This window comes from Bemisia tabaci, chromosome 1 (genome assembly GCF_918797505.1).
Source record: "Bemisia tabaci chromosome 1, PGI_BMITA_v3".
Taxonomy (NCBI): Eukaryota; Metazoa; Arthropoda; class Insecta; order Hemiptera; family Aleyrodidae; genus Bemisia; species Bemisia tabaci.
Genome location: NC_092793.1, coordinates 43,965,009 through 43,991,475, shown reverse-complemented (window position 1 = coordinate 43,991,475; position 26,467 = coordinate 43,965,009). Strand labels below are relative to the sequence as shown.

General features: G+C 40.3%; 1 protein-coding gene and 1 long non-coding RNA gene across 8 annotated transcripts in view; one reads left to right on the top strand and one right to left on the bottom strand.

Annotated features, from left to right (window-relative positions):
• The window catches only part of Alk (Anaplastic lymphoma kinase), a 374,422-nt gene that overhangs the window by 2,623 nt on the left and 345,332 nt on the right, over positions 1-26,467 (top strand). The gene's annotated exons all lie outside the window — the stretch shown is intronic.
• LOC140224767 (uncharacterized) overlaps positions 1-26,467 on the bottom strand; it is a 45,300-nt gene that overhangs the window by 1,470 nt on the left and 17,363 nt on the right. The gene's annotated exons all lie outside the window — the stretch shown is intronic.

Genomic DNA, 26,467 nt, shown 5'->3' with positions numbered 1-26,467 from the left:
AAGAAATTCGAACGAATCAGGCAGGGCCACCAAAAAATATTGTTTCTTATCGTCTTCTGACAGTGCACCACCTGCCGTCTCGTAGTTTACGACCGCACTCTCAAACGCCATAAAAAATTCCTCTGGGCATTGTCCCTCCGACATTTTGAGTTTGGACAGGCTCTCCAAGGCCAACAACTTCATAGATGCATGTATTTTTGATTTCGTAGATCTGACAGTTTGTCATACACTTCTTTAGCCGATTCTAAATGTTGTACGACGATAAACTGGCTGTCTCCAAGACACGAGACGATATAATTGGATTACATTTTGCAATAAGGAACCACTATTTCTGGCTCATTTTAGAAACAACATGTATGCCATTAATTTCCCTATGCAGATGCGTGCTTTTACGGAAGAGCCAGATATAGTGGTTCCTTATTGCAAAATGTAATCCAATTATGAGCTTTCGCCTTTGTTTCCAGCCATGTGTCTCCTGTCGCACCGGTAGGCTTGGTTTGCGACACTATAGCCCGATAACACTTTTTAGCTTTAAGGAAGATTTTTAAACGATGTTTCCACGGTGTACCGTCAGTTGGTCTAACATGAGCCTCGGGGGTAACATGAGCCGTTTGGGGATTTTTTTTTCTCTTGCCTGTGGCAGCACTGTCGCGAAAGTAAACAACGAAAACAACAACATGATGTGATAGTGGCGTGTCTTGGCGGAATTTCAATGGTATAGAGACACATTTTTCCATCGATAAGAAATTTTTATAAATTATTTAGTTTTTAGAATTTTTTGCCCCTTTTTCTACCTCTGAGACGAACCTCCTTGAAAAGTGACTATCGATAATCACAGAATAATTTCGCCGGTCGCCGAACCTCACAAATACCTCCAACTTTCATGCCCATGCTTTGGATTTTGAAAATTTTAGTTTTTGATCAATTTTTTTTTGGAAAAACCAAAATTTTGGAATGTTGGAGGTAACTTGAGCCACCCAATTTTCGCAAGTCCTCCAGGAACAATCTATACAGTAATGGTTTTCATGATACATTCTTAGTAAAATTGGCATTCCTTTAGAGCATAAATCAACTCCTTCACGTATCTTCCATATTTACTGTTCGTCTTTTTAAGACTTGTATACTATATACAGGGTTATTCAAAAGTTACGCACCACTGGCCATAACTTTAGTTCTAATTATGATATCGATTTGCGGTTTGTGGCGTCCTTCCTCATATCAAGGGGGAAACTTTTTGAGATACTTTTCAGTTCTTCACCCCCCCAGGGGGAGGGGGGGCGGGGGGCAACTCAAAAATTTCAAATGGCAACCCCCATCATGTGATACATCGTTAGAAAGAGCATGAAAAAAGAAAATTTTTGGCGCAAACCGGAAGTCGATCTGACCCCCCTGTCAAAAGTTAGGGGGGTCCAAAGGTTATTTAGGGGGTCCGTACCTTCATTTTTTAGAGTAGCTTCGGCGGCTCTTGGACATACCGTTTCTCTTTTCAAAGAGTCCTCGAATACTCCAAGTCTAATACCGAAGTCTTCATATTGCCCCCGGGCCACCACAGCCCCCCCGTAGGGGGGGATGGGCCTGTTACAATGAAACATTGCATTAAAATGCGAAAAGTCACAGAAGAGCTTCAAACTTAGTATCAAATCCGAGTGGACCTTCTTGCCAATGTTAACGCAAATGCAGCCTGCGACTTTAAAGGGAGTTTTCAAAACTCTTAGCCCCCTGCCCCCCCTCATTTTTGGTTGCAGAGCGGGTAAAAACCGGGAAATTCACTACAAATAATGCCCGAAAATAATGTCCAACTTGAGGAGGACCCTTGAAACGTTGCGATCAGTCGGAGCATTGAAATACAAGGACTGCCACCCCCTTAAAGTACGGAAACATCCAAAACACCCCCGCTGCCCCCCTCATTTTTCGTTGCGGAGCGGGTAAAAACCGGGAAAATCGCCAGAAATGATGCCCGAAACCACTATAGAACTTGACGAGAACCCTGGAAACGTTGCGCTCAGTCGGAGAACTGCAACACAGGAACTGCCGCCCACTTTAAGGACGGAAACACCCATAAAACCCCCGCTGCCCCCCTCTTTTTTCGTTGCAGAGCTGGTAAGAACCGGGGCATCATTTCTAGCGATTTTCCCGGTTTTTACCCGCTCCGCAACGAAAAATGAGGGGGGCAGCGGGGGTGTTTTGGATGTTTCCGTACTTTAAGGGGGTGGCAGTCCTTGTATTTCAATGCTCCGACTGATCGCAACGTTTCAAGGGTCCTCCTCAAGTTGGACATTATTTTCGGGCATTATTTGTAGTGAATTTCCCGGTTTTTACCCGCTCTGCAACCAAAAATGAGGGGGGGGGGCGCAGGGGGCTAAGAGTTTTGAAAACTCCCTTTAAAGTCGCAGGCTGCATTTGCGTTAACATTGGCAAGAAGGTCCACTCGGATTTGATACTAAGTTTGAAGCTCTTCTGTGACTTTTCGCATTTTAATGCAATGTTTCATTGTAACAGGCCCATCCCCCCCTACGGGGGGGCTGTGGTGGCCCGGGGGCAATATGAAGACTTCGGTATTAGACTTGGAGTATTCGAGGACTCTTTGAAAAGAGAAACGGTATGTCCAAGAGCCGCCGAAGCTACTCTAAAAAATGAAGGTACGGACCCCCTAAATAACCTTTGGACCCCCCTAACTTTTGACAGGGGGGTCAGATCGACTTCCGGTTTGCGCCAAAAATTTTCTTTTTTCATGCTCTTTCTAACGATGTATCACATGATGGGGGTTGCCATTTGAAATTTTTGAGTTGCCCCCCGCCCCCCCTCCCCCTGGGGGGGTGAAGAACTGAAAAGTATCTCAAAAAGTTTCCCCCTCGATATGAGGAAGGACGCCACAAACCGCAAATCGATATCATAATTAGAACTAAAGTTATGGTCAGTGGTGCGTAACTTTTGAATAACCCTGTATACTTATATTAGAAAAAAAAAGAAAAAAACACTGAGAAGTGGCCCGAACTGTATGTAACAAGGTGGAGAAATGGTGCCGAGTCCACACCATTTTGCGGGGAAAACAAAGCTAAAAAGTTCCAAAAATTAAAATTAAAGTCAATATTAATTTTATACTTATATATATACTACTACTATAAATAAAAGTGAATCTAACGTAGCCCAAAATACTACTATATATATACTTTTTAAGAAACTTCGACTGATCTCTCTTGACTTTAGGTCCCATTTGTCTTGTCGGTGTGCCTTTAAAGTAACTTAGTGCTATTGATTGTTAAATGATTTCCTGTTAGATACAAGGTTTTAGATGTTAAATGTATTTGTTCGCCTGAAATTTGACGTAAATTGCAGGAAAATTAAAGTTTTGTACGTTTTTAGCCTGGTTTTTAATGTTTTGTAACTCAATTTTTTTTTTAAAAAACTTTTGGGAGGCTCATGTAAGCCTATAGTAGGCTTACATGTGCCTTTAAATTAAAAACAATAGGGTGGCTCATGTTACCCCACCTTGCAGGTAACATGAGCCACCTCAATTTTTTTTAAAAAAAAAATACCCAGTTTGCTGGAAAATTTTTTCAATGGGCTATTCTTACTCTTCTATGTGGGACTGATCTACAACAAAAATTGATTGCATGAAAAAAAAATTTACTGCAAAAATGCAAAGCCTCAAAGTCAAAAACCGGCTCATGTTAGACCAACTGACGGTAAAGTTCCTGCCCTTAAACACGGGAAGGGTTAGCGAATCCTTCGAATCCATTTCTCAATATTAAAGTTCACAATGATAGTTCGTGGCGCGGATGACAATTCTTTGAGGCTAGGCTTCCAACATTTCCGACAATTCAATAATTCTGAATAATGCGTGCAATAATAACTTCTTCCAATCTTCGTTTACGAACCACATATTCTGCTACCATGTTAATTACGGGACGGGTACTTTAATGGTGTAATAGACGGAAAACACTTGGATTACACGGGATGAAAATCAGAATTTTATTCATTGCTCACATCTAGATTCACAATTACACAGCAACAGACCATCCACAGACAGACGGACAATTCCACCAAAACAGAAGTGCTGCCCTCAAGGAAAGAGGCCTTTCTACACGCTCCTCGTGCACTCGCGGTGGTGAAGGTTAGCTTCAAAGAAATTTTAAAAAAAGGGGGAATATGTCATTAATTTAAATTTATTTAAAAACTCGTGTGGTGGCCTTGACAGTCACGGGAAAAATAAACAGTTGTTAGTGACCCATTCCCACTTGTTCAGCTTGTAGGCATGCACTTAAACTATTAAGTAAATTAGTAAGTAAATTAAGTAAAATACCTATATATTAAGTAAAAAATCTTGCCAGATTTTAACTTTTTCGCCGGAAAACGACGGTATAACCGCTGCGCATGAGCTCGCGGCGAATCCCCTTGCGATCTTTCTTGATCGTAAACCTTAGTCGGGGAATTGAAGCCGGAGACTCTAGGTCACGAACATCAAAGGTAGCCGTTCAGATTTTTCTTCTTATACTATGTCTATGAATGTAGATACGGAGTGATCCAGACCACCCTTTCCTCGGAGACGACTCAAAATTGAATTTTGTGGTTGAATCTTTCACCGTGTACCTAAGTCGGCCCAAGGAATCCAATGAATCTTCTTGTTTAAGTAGGTACCTACTTATGCGATATTTTTGGGCAATTTTGGAGGGAGCTCTCGATTGGACGCCGTTGGCGCCCCAGCGGGTTTGATTTCAAAAATTTGAAAAAACCTGAAAAGAGATATAAAGATCATCCTTTGACGTTCCATGTAACCCCAGTTTAGGGAAATTTACCTAAGGGGGCTGTGACAGTGACCCTTTCCTTCTCAACACTTTGGGGACATTAGTGAGAACTTTCAAGTTTCAAGGGTAGGTATATTTTGGCATCAGTTTTGGATTCTACGCGAAAAATTACCGAGAATTGAAGCGACCCATAATGACCTTTTTGCCTCTGAAAAATCGAAGGGGGTTCGATTAGTTTCTGCTAAAATTGTGATTATTCAAAGCAGCACTAAGGGAAATAAAATTATCAAAACATACACATATTTTTGAATTTTCTTTATTATAATGAAGTTTATTTGTTCTGTAATTATGATTACAGAACAATGAGCCTGTATTTCTAGGGGGAAAAGCGGGACCTAAGCTAAAATTCTTACGTGTTGGGTAAAAATAATTGGGTAAAATGTCTAGCTAGGTACCAAAAAATCAGCACAATTAACATCTTGGAAAGCATCGAGATATTTTAACACAAAGAAGAAATAATGAATACCTACCTACAGACTTACTTGCTGCTGCAATGACGTGCCTGGCGGCGGGTTCCCCCTGCTAAAAATTTCCCCTGGGAATTTCACCCAGGCGGTTTTGGGCAGAGGAAGAATTCCCCTGGGAAGTGACTCCCCAGGGAAGGAGCTCCCCTAAGAAGTGGCTCCCATCGGAAGCAGCTCTCATAGGAAGCGGTTCCCCTGGGAAGGCTCCCTATTCCGTGCCCAAAATGCCGTCTCTACTAGCAGAGCCATATTGAAGAAAAAGATTGAGGTTTATACACGGAAATTAATTTGTAGGCACTATTGCCGGGACATTTTTTAGAAAAGGAAGCAATTCTTAGCTACCATGCAAATCTCCGCACTGCGGTCATTCCCAAGCGGTCTCCCATCTAACAATAAGTACTAACTACGCCCGACGTTACTTTACCCCTGTGATCGCCCGAATGCCGCTGCCGTGGAGCCCGGAGGCTCGCGTGTTCATCAATAGTAATTTAGCAAGCATAAATGTCCCCAGCGCCGCGCCGATTCCATGATGGAATGCAACGATACTCTTTGAAATTTCTACGTTGCAGTTTCAAAGAAACAAAAATAATAAAAAAGTAGATCAATCATTGGGAAGAAAGAAGTGAATAACACATGAATCAAATACAAAAAATATTATAGTTATTGAAACGAAGAAAAATAAATGAATGAAATGAAATAAAATGAAATTAAAAATGAATAAATATATAATATAAATTAACATAAATAAAATAAAATAAAAAATAAAAAAGATTAAAATAGATAAATAAAAAAATCAATCACTAAATGAAATAGATTGAAAAATAAATAAAATAAAAGAAACCATCGAGAAGCCGGAAGTCCGCCAACCGAACCTAAAGGTACGGGACGCGCGGGGACGGAGAAATGGGAGTAAAGATCCCCAGACTCCCATGGATGAACAGGGGACCCTCTGCTCACTTCCCTGGGAGCACAGGGGCTTTCCTGGTCATTCCTCAGGGGAGCACATGTGATCTCGTGTTCATTTCTAGGGGAAATTTTTATCAGGGTATAACTTGTAAAGCATCCAGAGTAGATAAATACGCAGTGTCTTATCGCACTGTATCCGTTCCCAAGTTCGGTGATATACCTATCTTTGCAGGACATTATAGGACCCTGTATGCATTTCCCATGAATACAGTTCTGTGATGCTCCACTGTACGTGGTGGGCTGCAGTCACATATGGGCCCGTGGCATTGCCCTGAAGTTCTATGATGATCCACGAAACACCGCGAGAGGTCCCACGAGAGCACATATGGGTCACATGCACACTCCTACATGTCGGCTCCAAGGGGAGCACACGGGTCACATGTTAGCTCCCAGGGGAGCACACGGGCTCCCCTGACCATTCCCCAGAGAGGCACATGTGATCAGATGTCATTCCCCTGGGAGCACATGTGATCACATGTCATTCCCCTGGGAGCTTATGTGATCACATGTCATTCCCAAGCAGGGAAATTTTTAGCAGGGCTGGCAGTCACCCAAAGTACACACACACACACACACACACACACACACACACACACACACACACACACACACACACACACACACATATATATATATATATATATATATATATATATATAGTTTAAAGTTATTCAGCGTATAACTTGCCTCTTTATATGCTTACTGTTTCTCTTGGTCTCTCCCCCCCCTTCCCCTTTCTCTCCATCTCTCTCCCCCTCTCGATTTGATGTAATTTTATCTCTTCTGTAAGCCTTTTGGTGGCAAATCTAACTAATAAAAGGGAAATACATTGATCATACACTCATCCATCACGCTCGCCTCCCTGCTCCCACCGGTCGGAATCGGTGCGAACTTAGCCGTTCGACGGGTACTGTCCCCGAGGGGTGCAATAAGCTTTCTTTTCGCGATCCGCCCGTCCGTTCGCGAGTAACCGCGGTCGGAAGTCGCGGATAATTCCCGTAAGCCCGTGTGTGTTGGAAAGAGAGACGTAGCAGTGCGGGTATATTTCCTGACGCGGCCGTTGCCGGGTGGCCGTCGGATACCTTTAGCTGCGCGCGTAATTGGCCCTTGATTTCCGCTGTTCTATGCTATGAACGGCAACACTGCGGGCCTTTCTATGTTTCATCCGATTATCAGCCGATGAAAGTTTTTGAGCTTTCTTATGTTTCCATAGTTATTCTTCTACGCTTACTGCTCGTATATTTATTCGCCTTCCCCCTCCCCACGAACGTTTTTACTTTGTTTTTTTTTTTTTTTAAACTGAGCGAGCAGCTGATGAAAATAACATCTTTTTGAATGTTTTGGGTCAGTTATTTTCCATTATCTGAACTTTAGTTGTTGCTTTCATAGTGGGTTTCTTGTGTAATCATGGATTTTTTAACTATTAATTCCAGTGGAACTCAATTTAACTGTAGTTGTCGTTTTAATAGTGGTTTTCTAGTGTAATCATGGATTTCCTAACTATTTCTGAACTTTAGTTGTTGCTTTCATAGTGGGTTTGTTGTGTAATCATGGATTTTTTAACTATTAATTCCAGTAGGACTCAAATTAACTGTAGTTGTCGTTTTAATAGTGGTTTTCTCAATAAATTTTGCCAACATGCTTTTCAATTCATTCTACAACATTTCATTCCGACGTGGTAATAAAGACTTATAATGCCCCTAATACATTATAATTAATTACAATAGTAACGCCGCATTATAATGTGGTATTATACATCGAAACGATTCATGTTCTACTAATTATTGATTATTGTGAGATGAATTCTGTTTTCTCTGATTGTATGTTTCATACGTGCGAAGCACGTACACTGAAAAAAAGTTCTGTTGTAACAAACCAGAATTTCTGGTTGTATTTCGCAACCAGATTTTCCGGATGATTCAACCAGAATTACAGTTGACTCAACCAGACGTCTGGTTGACTCCACCAAATTCTAGTTGAGTCAAATGTAATTCTGGTTAAATCAACCGGAAAATCTGGTTGCGAAATACAACCAGAAATTCTGGTTTGTGACAACAGAACTTTTTTTCAGTGTACGGGTCACTAGAAACGTGGGTCGTACGGGTGGCTGATAAAATTGATCTTCGAATAACTTTTGATGAGCTAAGGAAATGGGTCCATCTGCATCTCATGGACAATACATAGTTGCCGTAATTAAGGTCATCCCGTAATTAAGGTGCCGTGATTTAAGTCATGAATTCTTCATCTAATTCTTGGTTCATCTCCAAAATGTCTGCTAAAGCTTTCATGCGCTTCTACTTGTATGCATGAATGAGCATATTGGGTATCCAACAAGCGGACACTTTTTTAAAATTCAGATGATTCTTGACAATATCGAACAGAAGTGCAAGAGCTGCGATACAACCATTACATCTAGCTCATCAAAAGTTATTCGAAGATCATTCAAAAACCTCTTTGACAAGTTACAAAAACTTTTCGTTAACAATAGTGTCACACGGTACTAGGGATGGTTACTTTTTAACGAACCTTATATTTCCCTGACTCAGTCCTAAATTATAGAAGTATGCATTAATTTTCCAGCGATCCAAATAAAATCAGTGAATTAAAAGTTATAGGTACGCATATATTATGAGATATTCCGATTTGTTTCCTGCAATATCGCCGCGCGAGGCGCGGGTTGACTGCTAGTAAACAATAAAAAAAAAACCGTACAGACGTAGAATGCCTGGAAAATCGGTTACTGCAAACACTATACCTTCAGTAAAGCAGCCGTGCTATGGAAGCACGCCGCATGAATAATCATAATCAAATTGATATAGGTATTTACGTTCTAATTAAGTCTAGGGCATGCCTCTCTGCGACATTCGTGAATTTTTAGTTTTCGTTTTCTCCTATTGATAGCTCGATCCCTTGGCTATTCTTGTAATAAGATACTGACCTCTGGGAAATTCTCGAAAGAATTAGGGTATGTCGGACTTACGGCAAACTGCCCGTGCAAGCAGCTAGGGTTCTTTTACCGTAAGTAACGATTTTGCCGTGTGTCCATCCCAGCGCTGAAGAGGAGCGTCCAATGCTGCCGGCTGGTACAACAGGGGTTTCGCCTCTCTTCGTTTCTGTGAGGTTTATTTCTGCAGCAATCATTTCTTCTAAGACCACAATTAACCTTTCATATTTTTAAGGTACGAACTAGCTTGAAGTTTTAATACAAATTAAACAGGAAAAATGATAATTACGAAAGTAATTGCAGCTGAATCGGAAGCTTCATATAGCTGTTTTATTTGTATGTTTTTTATTTGAATAAGGGGCATGTTAAATTGAAAGTTGGGCTTAAAAAAAAAAAGAAGTAAAGTCTGCACGAAGAAAATAATGTTCGTATTTTCCTGATACCAGTAACCGATAAAATAATTTGTTTTCCTGCGCAGCCTCGCCCCTCCCCCCCCCCTTATTTACATACCTACTATCTTGAGAAGACTATTCCGCATTCATCAAATTATTTTTTCATCACCACGCTAACTTTCCAAACTACTTGATTGACTTGATTAGATATGAAATTTAAACTTCAAAAACATGAAAGGAAAATATAACACAAGAACTTGTTTTTACAAAAAGGTTGCATTTTCCACTAACAATGCAGTGAAAAATCGTCAAATAAAATTGACGGTTTCAAAATGCCAAGAATTTACTTACGTAAATTCAGCGGACAAAAGGAGTACCTACCTACGAGCAAAACGGGTCATTTGGGGCTCGGGGCGAATACCTTTGAGACTTGCCCTATTCATTCACCTAACAATGCCCCATCTTTTCCCAAAGTTTCAAGCCCCCCAAAAATTTTGGGGAGACGCGGCGGGGGGTCAGAGTTAAAAATCAGCAAAATTTTCGCGAATTTGTTACTTGAAAACCAAGAAGTTTCGAGAAACGCGGTTTCAACGAGCGTTTCCAGCGTGACGAGAGCTTTCAGAGAATGTACAACATCACAGGGTTTTGTCAACTTCAGCTCGAGTTATCGCCTCCGAAGCGCCGGAACGCTCAAAAAGACCCCTTTTTTTCACGTCCGAGCCGATTTCAAGAAAAGCCATTTTATTATTTTGATAAAAAACTGATATGTTGTTCCTGACTCTTTGTAGCCCCTCCAGATTTTTACCGCATGCTAGGGAAATGTTTTGGTCGCGAGGTAAAAGAGCAGACAGGAGCAAGGGTCGGAAAAATCGGATATTTTAAACTGCGCGCGCGGCATTGGTCGGAAGGAAAACGTCCCCCTCCCCCCTCCCCCCACTCACTTCTGCGAATCACACTCCTCGGCCGAATTCGCATTGTTGCCATGTGTCCTGTGGTCCGTCGCCTTGGGCAGTTTAAGATAGCCGATTTTCCCGACCTTCGTTCCTTTCCGCTCTTTTAACTGCCTATATTAGTAATATTACTAATATTTTAACCGAACTCATTTTTTCATCATGAATGAAGAAGAAGATAAAAACTATGTAAGGGTGTGATGTGAATATCCAAGATATTTTTAAAGAAAATAAACTGTAAGTGCTGTAATGTGAAGTACAATGGCTACCTCCGACAGCACCCCTATGCCATTGACTGAATCTCAGTCCGCCACAAAAGGTATGATCGACTGTGCAGTCGCTATCTACTAATCTTATACAGGGTGTCCTAAAAGTCCGTACCGTTCCGATCGACAAAAACTAATATAAAGAGGGTATTAATAAAGCAAAGAATTTAATAGTGTGAGCTATTTTAACCATACTGTGATTTTTTTTCTATCCTTGAGCAGTAATTGATATTACGGAAAGTTGGTACTGTGCTATGCAGCCCGCTCTGTTTAGTAAATCTGTAGTGCTAAATTGCGCGGGAATTGCAGCAAGTAATGCCAGCACCTTCTCAACTTTATTGTCAGAACCAAGAGCCCTTCAGACGGTCTTAATTTTAATTTAATTTGTTCCGATCGACAAAAACTAACATGATGAGGGAAATAATAAAATGAAGAATAGAATAGTGTGAGCTATTTAACCTTACTGTGATTATTTTCTATCCCCGAGTAGTAATTGATAATACCGAAAGTTGGCATTGTGCTATGCAGCCAGCGCTGTTTAGTAAATCTGTTCTGGATGTTATCCAGCTTGTTGTGAGCTCAGAATTATTGAGGAAGTGACAATGCTACTTTACAATGAAAAAAAAAATTCAATTTTTTCAAAAATGTTTTTTTTCTTTTTTTTCTCAGGATTATTGAGAGAGTCAAAATAATGATAGTTTACCATAAGAGGAAAAATAATATGTATAGGTAAAGAGTACTTTACGAATCGCTGAAAAAATCACTGGAATTATACGATTAGGTAGGTACTTAGGGAGAAAATAGAAATGAAAAAACGATTCTGTTTCATTCGTCCCAAGTTACAAGGTAAAGGATTAAAAGGTAAACGAATTAGGGAATGGGAATATTGGTCAAAATCGCCAAAAACAATTTTACGTTCTTGGCAACATTACAATGCGGTTACTCCTTACTTATGTAAACTCGATAAATGTACCTAATTCATTGTAAATTTCCATCAACTTCACCACGTATTTGTCATTAAATCATTCGTCAGGCAGAAAGAAGGAAGCAATAGTTTGAGCAATCGTCAAAAACCAACGATCTAGTCTAGAAACATACTTAGATAGGGGGATATAATGGTGAATTTCGTAACACACAAGGAGCAACAATTAGGTTGGGACGAGGATAGTCGGTCTCCATGGCATTCTTATGGGACTGTTGCTAAACATTGATTTACATCAAATTCGCAACCAACTGTTTGAAAATCTGTGTCCAGATATGAAACCTACCTATTCTTCAAGTGAGTTTACGATTAAAATTTCAACGCTAAATAATTCATTGTAAGAACTCCCGTAAGATCCCATGTATTTGAGGTTTATGACGAAGATAGCAATTGGCCATTTCCACTCCCCGCCCGCCTGTCGAACGACCGCTCCATGTTACGTTTTTTCGTAGGCAACCATCAATCTACAGTTTCTAGTTCGGTGTCAAAAACCGCGATTTGAAAAATGTCAATTTTTGCTCTTTTTCCAAAGTTTGACATCCTCCAGAGCGTTTAATTTTGCTTTGAGCAAAAAAATGCAAAGAGGCAATTTTAAAGGAAGTTTAACGAGCTTCAATTTTGAAAATAACTAATTTTGTCGTGAGATCAACTCTTCGCGTTACAGGTCAACCCGCCAAAAAAGCCAATTTTAGGGCATTTTTTCAAAATTTGGCAACCTTCCGATCCGAACCTTTTTGCTCGAAGTTCAAATACGGATTTAGCGTCCAAAAAATTACATTACTGCTAAGGATTTGTGCAGGCTCGTTTCCTTATTTGCCTGGACACTGATGTCACTGCTGTTCTTTTTTGATCCTGATAGTAACGCCCAATGGCTCGTATTCGAGAATGTAGCGATATCGATTTGTTCAACATGTAAACATAACCTCTGAAGTCAATTGAGTAATTTGAGGGTAGAGTCCCTTTATACTGAGAGTCAAGACACCCCCCCCCCCCCTTCATGCAGTCACAAACGGGAATAAAGATTACACCAAGTGACAGTTTTTCATAATCTTTGATCGGCTCATTCTCAAATTCCTTTCTCCGTTCCTTCTCTTATTCCGTTTGTTCCTTGTTGAACCCGTTATTCCCCGGTCCATTCTACATTATAGTCTTTGCAATCGATGAAAATGTAATCTTTATTCCCGTTTGTGACACTGTGAAGGCCTAAAATACGGGAACCAATCAGAAATGGATTCACATTGTCTTGACTCTCAGTATAAAGGGACTCTATTTGAGGGAAGGGGTTTCTTGCGACAGGTTTTTGACACTTATGAGTATAAAATGGGAATGATAAGTGAAATTGTAAGGAATTTTGTCATTTTCAGCTTTTCGTAATTAAATTATTTTTCTTCTTTTTTTAGGTTATTTTCTATTGGTTTGATTGAACCAAATGATATATAAGTACATTAAACGACTATCGAATACGATCTACAGCCACACTCTCCTTACGAAGGTACCTACTCCATAGAATAAATAGACTACGTCAACAGAAGCGAAAGCTCCGTAAGAACCAATGTTAACATTTTTCTTCTCAGAGTCGGTCCTTATTGAAACCAATTTCGGTAATGTAGCATCGCGTCCATGATATTGGACTCCATGCTCAGCTATATAATTTTCGGTTGCTCATCACATCCAAGATCTTGGAATCCATGCTCACCTTGATTAGGGATAATTTTTTCGAAAAATCGAAGTGAGCATAATGTCCAAAATTGTGGGTTGCAGGTATTCTCTGACAATACACGAGCATAAGGTCCAAAAATTTATTAAGACAATTTCTGTGAAATGAAGACGAAAAAATGTGTTCTCGAAACAATTTGCTTAGGTTGGATTAGGTTAGGTGTTGGGTTAGGTTAGGTTAGGTTAAGTTAAGTTAGTTCAAGTTAGATTGATAAGCGAAGTATACGATGTTCTGTCATGATGAACTTTAAAACCAACGTAGGTCTGCTTTTGGACTCCATGCTCAAGCAAAGATGTGAGAAGTTTAGCGATGAGCATGGAGTCCAAGATCTTGGACGAGATGAGCAGGCAAGTATATCAAGGATGAGCATGGAGTCTAATATCTTGGACGAGTTACGACAACTCGATTATCAGCTGACTGACAGCCGGCCTTGGCTGGCCATGGAGGCCGAAACGAGTGCACCCAAACGAACGATATTGGGGGATAAGGATCAGGAATCCTGCGATGTCTGTCACACAGAAACAACAACATCAACAAATTAATCAATTAAAAAGAAAATGAGATTGGTTTGTGAATAATTTCTTAATCTGTTTTCATTTTGGACCGATGGAAATAACAATTTACTCTTGATAAACCACAATTAGGTAATATTTTCATTATTCTTGTTCACATACGAGGTACCGCCATCTTGGTGCACTCGTTTCGGCCTCCATGAGCGAGAACCAATCAGAATTGGATTTTTTTTTAGGCCACTTTCAGCCCAACCCTGGCCCAACCAAAAGTGAGTTGTCGTAACTCTGGGTATAAAGGGACTCTATGCTACATAATCCCAATTTCGAGGTTACCAACAAATATGAAAGTGGAAAAAAACATTAAGTTTTAAGCAAATTTACAGTACTTCATCGGTTTAACGATAAATAAGTTAAAAGAAAACTCTTTCAATTCCTCAAAACGTATGTATCCGTTATTATTCGACCTCTCCAAAACGTCGACCTACCGCAAACATAAACAGTACTTATTGAAACAGCCTCCTTTCGTTATGCTTCGTTGACATGAAAATGGCGGTGGCTTTCGCTTCTGTTGACGTTAGTCTCTTTATTCTATGCCTACTCTAAATCTAAGTAAGCGAGGTGTCCGATGGACAAAGATATTGATATTACCCATCCACACAATATGTACACAAATAGCTCGTCGCAGTACGTTGACTTAATGGTGTTAATTATGTTTATCAACTAATTAATATGTTTACATTTTAATAAACTCTTTACATATCCTTTCTCTTTAAAATGGAAAAAAAACGATATTTCGCCAATTTCCAGAGAATATTGTAAAATCAACTACGTAGTGGAAATATAACCTCACTTTTGGGACTTGTTCTGATTCGCTATGTATAGGTATGTTACGTTCAGATCGTGTCATTGCCCAAATCGCGCGAAAATTGCTCATTTCATGAAATTAAATGGGACAAGAAAAAATTGCCCAATTCACGTATTGGGCAAAAAATGAAAAAAACGCTCGAACGCTCAATTTGTGTAATTGCCCAAATTCGTGGAGTGGGGCATGTGCCAATTCGTGGACGTAGCAACTACTGGATATTGGTTAAAAGGTACGAGAAAGGACAACAGTGACAACAGCCCGGTTATCAAGATTCTATCATTTATCGAGGTGCGGCACATAGGTAAGATAACTTTACTGGGGATGATCTCTTGTTTACTTCTGTAAAAATATGTTTGGTTTTGCGTAGCTAGCCAGTGAACAGCTAGCCGTCGCGTCGCGTGGAACGTTGTAGTGAACCGTACCGATTTTAAATTAGGTAGGTATTCCTTTTTAAAACTTTTCACTGTATGTTTTAGTGTTTAAACACTTTTTAACCGTTTTTAAACCGAGTTTTTTTTGACATTCGAAGATTTATAATTCCACGTCTGTGGTGTTTTTAGTTAAGTGCTTGGTCCATTCATTTTTCAATAAATATGAGTTCATTGTCCGAGCTCATTCAAAATACCGCGGCCCTGTGGATGCCTTGTATGAAAGCCGTCACAACACTCCTTGGAATGTTCCCATGCGTCTCAGCAAGCTTCAGGTGGGTTTTTTTTTCACCCTTGTGATTTATGGAGGTGTGAACATTATTAATTATATCTCTAGGCCTGAATACACGATCAGCCTGAGCTTAAGTCTGACGTCAGTTTGATGAGTTTGCTGCTTGGTGAACGTCAGGATTAAAAGCGGCCGCCAAAGCCTGACCCGCAACCATCGGTCCGAGTTTCCACCATCCCGAATTAAAGATGCCATTTCATATTTTCGTCCGACCCGCTGTCTCGTGTGGTTCATGTGGTCTCGTGAGCAGTGATCCGATGGCTAGGGATTTATCTCTAGATCTAGGGATTTTCCGGAATTTCTAGTGAATTTTTAGACAATCTAGAGATTTTTTTTGATGAGCTAAAAGTACGCAAAAATCGACTTTTTAACCTTAATTTTATTTTCGACTAAGGAAAATATTTTTTCATTTATATTTTGTAGGCCTTATTGGCAACACTATTTTCCCGTAAATAAGCCCGAACTTAAAACGATTGCGTCACTCGACACACTTGACATTCAACAGTCAAAAAACAATTATAAAAACTCAACTAATATTCTTTCATTTTATTGGTTTGTTTTAGCGATGATTTGCACTGCTTTCAGAAAGCGGCAAAATTCAACAAACAACAAAACCTCTAGAAGTTAGGTTAGAGCTGAATCAGAATGGCTTAAGCAGTGTTGTTCAATAATAATAACAAAATTTACATGTTCTCATTAGGTACTTTTTACCTATCGTACATTTGACAACATATGACAGATATCTGCACTGAACGTGTATCGGCTCGTAAGTTTTCTTCAGTCTTCTCGTCTCAACGGTTAAGGCACCAATCATTAAACTGACGCCAGACTTAAGCTCAGGCTGATCGTGTATTCAGGCCTCCTTACGACAGATTTCGTTACCATTACTCGACCATCGCTTTTTCGTAAAGCTTTTTTAACACCAAACATTTCTCGCAGTTGAAATTTGTCATGAATTTGAGGAAAATTACGGTTTCTTTTCATGATGCCAGTGCGAGTGTCCTTTAAAGCTAGTAGCGCCTCTTTCTCATAATCGCCCGTTCACAGGGCCGCGGTATTTTGAATGAGCACGGACAATGAATTGGACTACATTTTCCAATTTGGAACTATAAATTCTAGCCCGGTTTAAAAACAACGTATGTGCTGTTAGTTTTCCTATACACATAAGTGTTTTTCCAGAAGAGCCAGAATTTATAGTTCCAAATTGCAAAATAAAGTCCAATTCATATTTATCGAAAAATGGATGGAACAAGCACTTAACTAAAAACACCACAGACGCGGAATAATAAATCTTCGAATGTCAAAAGAACTCGGTTTAAAAACGGTTAAAAAGTGTTGAAACACTAAAACATACAGTGAAAAGTTCTAAAAAGGAATACCTACCTAAGGACTACGTGCAAAACGGGCCATTTGGGACTCGGGGCGGATACCTTTGAGACTTGCCCTATTCATTCACCTAAGAATGTCCCGTCTTTTTTCAAAGTTTCAAGCCCCCCAAAAATTTTGGGGAGACGTGGCGGGGGGTCAAAGTTAAAAACCGGCAAAATTTTCGCGAATTTATTACTCGACAACAAAGAAGTTTTGGAAAACGCGGTTTAAACAAGCGCATTCAGCGTGACGAGAGCTTTCAGAAAATGTATAACATCATAGGGTTTGGTCAACTTCAGCTCGAGTTATCGCCTCCGAAGCGCCGGAACGCTGAAAACAGACCCCTTATTTTTTCACGTTTGGGCCGATTTAAAAAAAAGCCATTTTTTTATTTTCATGAAAAACTAATATGTTGTTCCTGACTCTCTGTAGCCCCTCTAGCTCTTTACCGCATGCTGGGGAAATGTTTTGGTCGCAAGTTATAAAAGCGGAAAGGTGCGAAGGTCGGGAAAATCGGCTACTTTAAACTGCGCGCGGCGACGGATCAGGAGACATGTGGCAACAATGCGAGGTCGGCAGAGGAGTGTGATTCACCGAACTCAGTGGGAGGGGACGTTTTCCCTCCGATCAACGCCGCGCGCACAGTTTAAAATAGCCGATTTTCCCGACCTGCGCTCCTTTCCGCTCTTATAACTCGCGACCAAAACATTTCCCCAGCATGCGGTAAAGAGCTAGAGGGGCTACAGAGAGTCAGGAACAACATATTAGTTTTTCATGAAAATAAAAAAATGGCTTTTTTTTAAATCGGCCCAAACGTGAAAAAATAAGGGGTCTGTTTTCAGCGTTCCGGCGCTTCGGAGGCGATAACTCGAGCTGAAGTTGACCAAACCCTATGATGTTATACATTTTCTGAAAGCTCTCGTCACGCTGAATGCGCTTGTTTAAACCGCGTTTTCCAAAACTTCTTTGTTGTCGAGTAATAAATTCGCGAAAATTTTGCCGGTTTTTAACTTTGACCCCCCGCCACGTCTCCCCAAAATTTTTGGGGGGCTTGAAACTTTGAAAAAAGACGGGACATTCTTAGGTGAATGAATAGGGCAAGTCTCAAAGGTATCCGCCCCGAGTCCCAAATGGCCCGTTTTGCACGTAGTCCTTAGGTAGGTATTCCTTTTTAGAACTTTTCACTGTATGTTTTAGTGTTTCAACACTTTTTAACCGTTTTTAAACCGAGTTCTTTTGACATTCGAAGATTTATTATTCCGCGTCTGTGGTGTTTTTAGTTAAGTGCTTGTTCCATCCATTTTTCGATAAATATGAATTGGACTTTATTTTGCAATTTGGAACTATAAATTCTGGCTCTTCTGGAAAAACACTTATGTGTATAGGAAAACTAACAGCACATACGTTGTTTTTAAACTTTGGGAAAACTTGGGGTATTGTTAGGTAAATGAATAGGGCAAGTCTCAAAGGTATCCGCCCCGAGCCCCAAATGGCCCGTTTTGCACGTAGTCCTTTAAAATCGGTACGGTTCACTACAACGTTCCACGCGACGCGACGGCTAGCTGTTCACTGCCTAGCTACGCAAAACCAAACATATTTTTACAGAAGTAAACAAGAGATCATCCCCAGTAAAGTTATCTTACCTATGTGCCGCACCTCGATAAATGATAGAATCTTGATAACCGGGCTGTTGTCACTGCTTTCCTTTCTCGTACCTTTTAACCAATATCCAGTACCTGTTGCTACGTCCACGAATTGGCACATGCCCCACTCCACGAATTTGGGCAATTACACAAATCGAGCGTTCGAGCGTTTTTTTCATTTTTTGCCCAATACGTGAATTGGGCAATTTTTTCTTGTCCCATTTAATTTCATGAAATGAGCAATTTTCGCGCGATTTGGGCAATGACACGATCTGAACGTAACATACCTATTTATATATTTACTTAATACGATGCGATATTAAGGTTTCACCATAGGAATCATATGAGGGCTCTATGTACTCATAATCGTGAAAAAATTTGGAGGGAACATGGTTTTAAAGAAACCAAAATTTTATTTGAAAACTAGCTTAATAACTTTCCTTACAGGAAATCTCATGTATACAGGAACGGCTGCGCGACTGAGTGCTGGGTAGAGTACCAAGCGCTATACATCAAAATAAAACGTAACACCGCTCTATACAGGGAAAGCCAACAAATTGACGAGACGGAAAGGAGTGTAGTAAGGGAGAAGCTCTAACGGTATGAGATAGTAAGGCAACAGACAGAGTAGGGACGTGCTTCCCCGTATATGGGAAATGGAAAATCAATAGCGGCGCGCGTCTGCTGCAAAGTGACCTGCTCCTGCTACTTCGCAACAACTGATTGTGAGCTAGGCTCACCAGGCCATGCTATTTGAACTAAATACAGTTTACCGACTTCATGCCCATAGTCTAGGAGGGGGAAATTTAGGCATTTACGCTGACGATACCCTCGTGTTATCTTCGTCCAGAAGTTACAAGGAGGCATGACAAAATGCGCAAATTCACTTAAATAACATTAATAAATGGACAAAAACTGATAAAACCAAACTAAACGCGTCAAAATCAGTCGAGGTAGTTTTCACTAATAGACCGTTTATTCACATTCCTCTTCGTTTAAAAGAAACTGAAATTCCTGACGATAAAATCGCTAAATATCTCGGCCTCCATCTGGATTCCAAGCTCAGGTGGGGTAGGTACTCACATAAAGAAAAAAGTCGCTCAACTGCGACTAAAATTCTCTAATATGCAGTGGCTCTTGGGTCGCAAATCTCGGCTTTCCCTTCAACTAAAGCTGCTTCTCTACAATAGAGTACCTATATTGAGAGAGTATGGCCACTGGGCCCCATGGAGAGGCTTAGGACCCAAAAATGGCGGTGCTTTGTTTTGGTTTTTGTGGACGGGAGGGGGGTCATTGCCAACTTTTGACGGTTATCACCAACCGCACTTGCTGCCACCCTTACTACATCTAAGATAATTTTTCTCAAAAATTGCACACGATTAGCCTTAAAAATATGTAAAGATGTCGCAATAGTGCATTTGAGTAAATTTCTCGTTACGATAAGCAAAGAAAACTACATTTTGAGTCATTTTGCATTACATTAATTTATGGCGTCCGCCATTTTTGGGTCCTAAGGGCTCCACTTAGCCTAAGATGGCTGAGATCAGAGGTGGTAACCCCAGTGGCCATATTCTCTCAATATAGGTACTCTACTCTGCAAGTCAATGTTGAGGTCGGTTTGGATTTATAGTTTCCAATAGAGTCCCGTTATACTGAGAGTCAAGACACCCCCCCCCCCCTTCATGCAGTCACAAACGGGAATAAAGATTACACCAAGTGACAGTTTTTCATAATCTTTGATCGGCTCATTCTCAAATTCCTTTCTCCGTTCCTTCTCTTATTCTGTTTGTTCCTTGTTGAACCCGTTATTCCCCGGTCCATTCTACATTATAGTCTTTGCAATCGATGAAAATGTAATCTTTATTCCCGTTTGTGACACTGTGAAGGCCTAAAATACGGGAACCAATCAGAAATGGATTCACATTGTCTTGACTCTCAGTATAAAGGGACTCTAGTTTCCAATTGTGGGGTTGTGCAGCCAAGTCAAATTAGGATAAGATTGAAATCATGCAAATGAAGATTCTCAGAATTATTGTTAAATCTCGTTGGTATGAGAAGAACGCAGATATTCGCGCTGACCTCAATATTGACTCTGTAGAGGATTATATCACCAAGATGTACTCTGCGTATGAATTCAGATTGCATCGGCACTCCAACCAAGAAGCGCTTGCGCTCTTAGAATGGGACCGGTGCAGTCGCAGGTTGAAAAGACGGAAGCCCTATGAGCTTGGAATTCAGGGCTTTTCAAAACTCTATACTCATAAAACAAGTGTGCCTCCCCGCATCTTCCGACGGATCAGGGGTTCCTTGATCTTCGGCCGGTGACGGTCGATCATAGTCTTCTCAATGTAGTAAAATACTTAAAACAAAATTAATCAAAAAGACATTTTTATTCTGAAAATAATTAAATGTACTTGTTAAGTATCTCCTTGTTATTTAAAGGGTGTAGTTAGTTATCCAACATTATTTACGTTAAAATATATAAGTTATCTGACCTAGTTAAGTTAAAATGTAATATTATTAAGTTACATACTTACAATTAAAACAAGCTTATAAAGACATTTCAAAATGTCTCTAAGTATATCTATTGTACAAAATTGTTTTCTGTACAAATAAAATAAAAAAAACCGACTTCATGACTGCCCTCTCTGGCAGAAACTTCATTCGTTAGACCTCCTCCTGAGCTCCCCTCACACTCTGATGATTCTCCATACGCATACATACGTTTCAGAGAGGTGTTGCTGCTGTCCTGTTTTATTCCTTTACCACGAAATCTGATCCTAGATTTCGCTTATCTCTTAGTCTACGATTTATTAACATTCTTGCCCTCGCGCTATGAGTGGTTGTTGTGTTCCTTCCCGCCTTGGAATGTCAGCCCCCATTTTCCTCATCCTTCATCTCTTTGTGTACTTAAGTACCTACCTACTTCTGTTCGTTGAGAACGTTCTGTTCGTTCTGTTCATTCGTCAGTGTCCTCTCGAGGAACATGTTGAAGCGAGGGAGGAGGGACTGGCCCTTCTGCACATTTTTTGTGCCGGAGACGCAACATGTGAAAAACTCCAGTGGTACTAATGTAACGGTCTCAGGGGCCGTGCAACTCTCTAAAAAGTCACTACTAGACAGGGCACTAGGCCCATCCGGAATCAGGCCTAGGGGCCATAGCAGCCACCCCCCAAGGGGGAGTGAAAAAACCACCACCCGGCCACCCAAACCACAAACAGCCCTCATACCTAGGAGCATTGTTTGCCCCTGTGTGAGGGCTTAAAGCAACCCAGCAAAGCTGGTGACAGCAGTGAAGATGAATAATAATAATAATAATAATAATAATAATAATAATAATAATAATAATAATAATAATAATAATAATAATAATAATAATAATAATAATAATAATAATAATAATAATCAAAATGGAGTGAGGCAGAATACAAAGAAGTCATGTGGTGCTACCTCTACATCAAAGAAAGCACAGGCAGCTGCAACATGAAGTCCATTTACAATCTCTGGAGAAAGAGAAACCCAGCTACCCGTCCTTATATTGAAGCAAATAAACTTGCAACCCAACGCAGGTACATAGAGAACCAAAAGAAACTGAATGAGATGCAACTCTCCGAAATCAAAGCAGACGTCCGTCTCCACCTTGGACAGACATCTCAGAGCCCAGAAAATGAGACAGAACGTTCGCAAAGCAGCTCAGCCAACCAAAAAGATCCAGAGGATGAGGGAATATCGTCTCAAGTAGCCCAATCCTCACAAAGAATTAAATGGACTCAAGAAGAGTACAAAGAAGTCATGTGGTGTCACTGGTATACTAAAGAAGGTACAGGCTTTTGCAACATAAAGGAGACGTACGATTTATGGAGAGCTAGGAACCCTGACACCCGATTACACATCAATGCGAATAAACTAGCCACGCAGAGAAGATACATAGAAAACAAAAGGAAACTTAGCGATGAGTTGCTTGAAGAAATTAAAGCAGATGCTATTGCCACACTAGAAGCATCAACTGTGGAACATGCCGGAGAAGCCCCCCAAGTGGCACCTGATGCACTGGATGATATCCTATCCCAAGACATCCTAGCCGAGCTAAACATCTCAAACCAAGCGTCACAAACTCCTCCTGGAAACCAGCAACCTACGAGCGATGAGCTGACAGAGACCAACCCTGAGCCGTTAGCCCCAACGCCAGAACCCAAGTCATCACAAAACGAAAAGCCAGAGTCACCAATTAGGAGACTCTACCAAGAAGTACTGGAGATGACCTTAGAGGAAAGAGAACCGATCAGAAAACTGAACGGCGCAAAAAAGGAGAAGGAAATCCTTGCACGGGCCAACAGTGAGGTGAAGACTATACTAGAAACCGAACAGGAATTGGACCTCTGGAAAATAAATTGCTTACTCTACGCGGCAGCTCTAACAGTCAGTGATGAAGCAAACAACCCAAGACCAGTAAAAAAGAACAACGCGAAAGAAACGAAACCCCTGTGGCAAAAAAGGATCGATAACAGAATAAAAGAGCTGAGATGCAACCTTTCAGTGTTAACTAATTTCAAGGAGACTAGCAAGTCTAACGAGAAGCCAATGACACAGCGAGTTAAATCAATACTAGAAAAATACACTGACGAAGGAGAAGAATACAATATTGACAATGTAGCCGAGCAACTTAAACAACGCATATCAGTGTTCAGCCAAAGGATCAGGAGATACAAAAAACGATCTAACCAATATAGGGAAAATAGGATGTTTGTAACTAACTGTAAGAGCTTCTACAGAAAAATCAAAGGGGACGGAGCAGAAACTGGTGCAACCCCTAAGAAACAAGAAATAGAGGAGTTCTGGAAAGGAATTTACGAAACTCCCACAGAGCATAACACCGAAGCGGACTGGATTAAGGATCTAAACGTCGAACATCAGATGGAATGGACTCCCCTAAATGAGGCAGAAGTAGCGAATGTCTTAAAGAATCTTGCGAATTGGAAAGCACCCGGCCCAGACAAGATACAGAGCTTCTGGTACAAAAAAATGCACCCCATCCACAAGTATCTAACAACAGAATACATAAAACTACTGGGGGGAGAAGAGTTCCCACCTTGGTTAGCTAAAGGGTGCACGTACCTGATACCGAAAAACAAAGAAACAGCGAACCCAAAGAACTTCCGCCCGATCACTTGTCTTAACATTATGTACAAGATATACACCGCTTTAATGGCTGGCAAAACTTACAAGTATTTAGAAAGTGCTGAACTCCTCCCAATAGAGCAGAAAGGGTGCCGAAAAGGAGCAAATGGATGCTTAGATCAACTCCTTATATCCAAGACTGCCATTGAAGACTGCAAAAGGAGGAAGAAAAATCTATCCGTAGCATGGCTAGACTACCAAAAAGCCTTCGACAGCATGCCACATAGCTGGATCATACGAGCACTGGAGATAATGGGAGTCCACCCAAATCTAGTCAACGCGTGTAAGAACATGATGAAACACTGGGCAACTGTCATCCAACTGAACGGAAACGCGGGCCAAATCGTAACTTCGGAAATCAAAATCAGGCGTGGAATCTATCAAGGAGACGCATTCTCGCCCCTTCTGTTTTGCATAGGACTAATACCCCTATCGAAGAAGCTGAACGAACAACAGAACGGATACGACCTTGAGGATGGTTACAAACAACTGACACACCTTCTTTACATGGACGACTTGAAACTCTTCAGTAGCAATGAAACAAAGCTTCAACAACAGCTTAAAACAGTAAAAGAATTTAGTGACGATATCGGAATGAAATTCGGCCTGGATAAGTGCGCCAAAGTGACTTTCAAGAAAGGAAAGTTTTTTAAAGGTGAAAATGTAACCATCGACAATGAAACCAGCATCAGACAACTAGACCCTGGTGAAACTTACAAGTACCTGGGCATGGAAGAGAACTCAGGAGTGCAAAATACAACAGTCAAAGAGAAGGTCAAGAAAGAATACATCCGAAGAGTTAGGGCAGTATTAAAGACAGAGCTGTCAGCAAAAAATAAGATTTCGGCCATCGGAGCACTTGCAGTTCCCGTGCTTCAGTACGGATTTGCAATCCTAGACTGGAAGATGACAGAAATCCGAGCTCTGGACGTCAAAACAAGAAAATACCTAACAATGTACAAAATGCACCACCCATCCGCGGATGTTCACCGACTCTACGTCAGCAGAAAACTGGGAGGAAGAGGGTTGAGACAGATAGAAGCAGCGTACAAGTCCACCATTATCAGTACGAAATACTACCTGAGAAAGAAGAGAAATGAAGATCTGTTTCTTAAATCGGTACACGAGGCGGACACCAGCTGAACACGCTACACTCGATTACCAAAAAAGCTGACAAGTTTGAAACTGAGTTAGAACAAAACTTTGAACAAACACCAGTTAAAAGCAGGAACCAAACAATCAAGAAGAAAATAGCCGAAACCTTAAGATCAAAATGGACCGAAAAGAACATGCACGGTCAGTACCCTCGCTTACTGGAAGAAGACAGAGTCGAAAGCACTCTTTCAACCATGTGGCTGAGCAAAGGAGCATTAAAAGGAGAAACCGAAAGCCTAATTGCAGCAGCCCAAGACCAGGCTCTTAACACTAGGTACCGAGATCGGAAAATACACGGCAGAGCCCGAGACAGTAAGTGCAGAATTTGCCATCAGCACGAGGAAACTATAGATCACATAATATCGGCGTGCCCGATCCTTGCCAAAAAGGACTACATAGAACGGCATGACAGAGTGTGCACTCATCTCCATCATAACTGTGCAAAGAGTACAATATAGCAGTCGAAACAAACTGGTACGAGCACAAGCCAAAAGCTATCACAGCAACGGATGATGGACAAACAACTATCATATGGAATGTTCCTGTCAGAACTGATAGGACGGTTCCGAACAACAGGCCTGACATCATACTGCGAAAAAGGGGGCAAACTTGCTTGCTTATCGACGTGTCAATCCCAGCGGATAGGAACATATCATTGAAGGAAGCCGAAAAAAGACTCAAGTATAAAGACTTAGAAATCGAGATAAGTAGAATGTGGAAAACGGACACGAAAGTCATACCCTTCGTAATCGGCGCGACGGGAGCAGTCTCGAAAGAATGGAAGAAATTTAAGGAAGAAATCCCTGGGAAGCACTCTCTTGTCACAGCTCAGAAAGCAGCAATCCTCGGAACTGCTAGGATACTGAGGAAAGTCTTAAGTTGAAAACCTTAACCAAAGAATCCATACTCATTTGTTCCCCCACAACCTAAACCCCTACCCCACCATCATCGACGAGAAGCAACCTCTGGGTGGGCGTCTTAGGACACAGTTCTCACCCCGGTTACTGCAAACCTTATCGTCGGCTGTAAATTGGCCATTCATAGCCAAGTTAACACCGGCCTCAACCCACTCTACTCTCTCTACCAATGAGCATTGTTTGCTCACGTGAAGAGAGCCCAACTACCCAGCAAAGCTGGAGATAACTTCGCATATAAATAATAATAATAATAATAATAATAATAATAATAATAATAATAATAATAATAATAATAATAATAATAATAATAATAATAATAATAATAATAATAATAATAATAATAATAATAATAATATATAATAATAATAATAATAATAATAATAATAATAATAATAATAATAATAATAATAATAATAATAATAATAATAATAATAATAATAAATAATAATAATAATAATAATAATAATAATAATAATAATAATAATAATAATAATAATAATAATAATAATAATAATAATAATAATAATAATAATAATAATAATAATAATAATAATAATAATATAATAATAATAATAATATAATAATAAATAATAATAATAATAATAATAATATAATAATAATTAATA